Consider the following 2461-nt stretch of genomic DNA (forward strand, 5'->3'; position numbering starts at 1 on the left):
CCAAGTAGGATGCACAAGAGATTGATACTTGTGTCATCGCACCAGCTTCACTAGCCCCTCCCCCAAGTGTACAAGTGACCAAACATTCTAATCATCGGCATTTTAAAATACGAAAGCAAATGGAAGAATGACAAGGGCCTCATACTTTGTCGGTCGAAACAAATATGAACATCCCGGGATGGCGTTAGTGAGGCCAGGTAGGATGCACAAGAGATTGATATTTGTGCCATCACACCAGGCTCACTAGCGACACCCCGGAGTGTACAGTTGACCGAACATTCTAATCATCGGCATTTTAAAATACGAAAGCAAATGGAAGAATGACAAGGGCCTCATACTTTGTCGGTCAAAACAAATATTAACATTCCGTGATGGCGTAAGTGAGGCCAGGTAGGATGCACAAGACATGGATATTTGTGCCATCACACCAGGCTCACTTACGTCACCACGGAGTGTACAAGTGACCAACCATTCTAATCATCGGCCAATGCAATTAAGAAGTGCCAACTCAAATAAGAAGATAAGTAGCTAGTATGAACTAAATGGAATGCCTCATACTTTGTCGGTCAAAACAAATATTAACATTCCGTGATGGCGTCAGCGAGGCCAGGTAGGATGCACAAGACATGGATATTTGTGCCATCACACCAGGCTCGCTTATGTCACCACGGAGTGTACAAGTGACCAACCATTCTAATCATCGGCCAAATGCAATTAAGAAGTGCCAACTCAAACAAGAGATAAGTAGCTACTATGAACTAAATGGAATGCCTCATACATTGTTGGTCAAAACAAATTTTAACATTCAGGGATGGAGTGAGCGAGGCCAGGTAGGATGCACAAGACACGGATATTTGTGCCATCACACCAGGCTCGCTCGCTCCACCCCCGAGTGTACAAGTGACCAACCATTCTAATCATCGGCATATGCAAACAAAATTAACGACCAAATCAAGTGCGGAAAACGACAGAGCCATATATATAAGTTCACAAACATAGCCGAACTAGTAATTAATAGCAAGTAAAGTGCTGGATAAAGTTTATTACAACAGAAGCTCGTCTTTAGTTCACAATTACATAACTAGGCTCACACATCAAGACTTTCTCGGAGCGTGGATAAAACCGCCGCCTTTCTTCAAGCACATCCATGAGCGGTAGTCGTCACCCTGCATTTGGAGCTTTGTGTCTATGTCCTTTGTTTGACGGGTGATAGCCGGCGAAGAACTCCCCGCGCTTCTAACGACATCTTGATGGATGATTTCACAAAACTCTACTTGGATGCGGAAGAAGTCTTGCTTGATGCCGTCGTCAGGGACCCGCGCCAATTTGTTGGCCCAGTCTCTGAGATGCTCAGGTAGCGTAAGCTGCTGCTGGTCCCGTATGAACTTATCCATGTGATAGAGGGCGTAGTAGGCATCCTTGTTACTAGAAGGCGGCTTCTTGACGCAGGGGAACTTTGTTTGGTGCTTGAACACATGCTTCCCGTACCTAACATTTGGCCTCTGCATGTTGCCTTTCGCTTTGACGTAGCCATTGAGAGCATCATCAAGTACGGCCTTGACATTCGTGTAGTCCGTGGTTGACTTACCGTCCGCATCGAGGTATGTGGCCACAGAATGCTTCGGGGTTATGGAGATGAGTGTGCAGGTTTTGTCTTTGCGTAGAACACATAATGTTTAAGAACATGACGATTGAAATCTAAAAAAATCACGAGTTAAGACCGGTACGGTGAGGGGGTGACTTACTCGGGAAATACAGGCAGGAGGATGTTACACTTCTTCTGGTTCGCTAGAAAGAAGTCTTTGAGGTATCCACTAGCGACTGCCCGGTCTCCGGCGGTGGCCAAGTGGACGACACGCATGTAGAAGGGGTCGGCTATCGCGATGTCCGGGATGTTGTGTCTAATGATCCGCATCGCCTTGCTGAGCGAGTATAGGCGAATGAAGGTGTAGTGCAGCGGATAACTGTTCAGCATGGCGAAGATGTCATCATACCACAGGAAGATATTCTCCGCGAAGCCACTATCGACAAAGCCATGGCCCGAGGGCACCTTGGCAACATACACTGGGTATCCATGATCTTTCACCCTGAGACGCCGCTCCTCCATAAACATAACACCGTCAACCAGAGATCGCATAGGACCGGGTGCAGCATCGTACAATCTTTGAATTAGCATCCGCTGACCCGACACATGCACCCTCGCCTCTATATTCTTGGGCACTGGTGGCCCATCCTGAGCACGGATAGGTGCCGGCTGGCTGGCAGACTTGTCATCCTTCTTCTTTCTTTTCCGTCCCTTTGGCTTCGTTTTTACTGGGACTGCATTCTCCTCTTCGCAAGCCTTCTTCAGTGTGTTAGGACTGATAACACTTCTCACCTCAGCTATCGGCTCAGTCTCGGTGAAATCGGCAGCTGGAGGCGTCTCCTGAGAACAGAATAGGCGCCGCTTGTTGCAATAGGT

Source organism: Lolium perenne, chromosome 3, assembly GCF_019359855.2.
Source record: "Lolium perenne isolate Kyuss_39 chromosome 3, Kyuss_2.0, whole genome shotgun sequence".
Classification (NCBI taxonomy): Eukaryota; Viridiplantae; Streptophyta; class Magnoliopsida; order Poales; family Poaceae; genus Lolium; species Lolium perenne.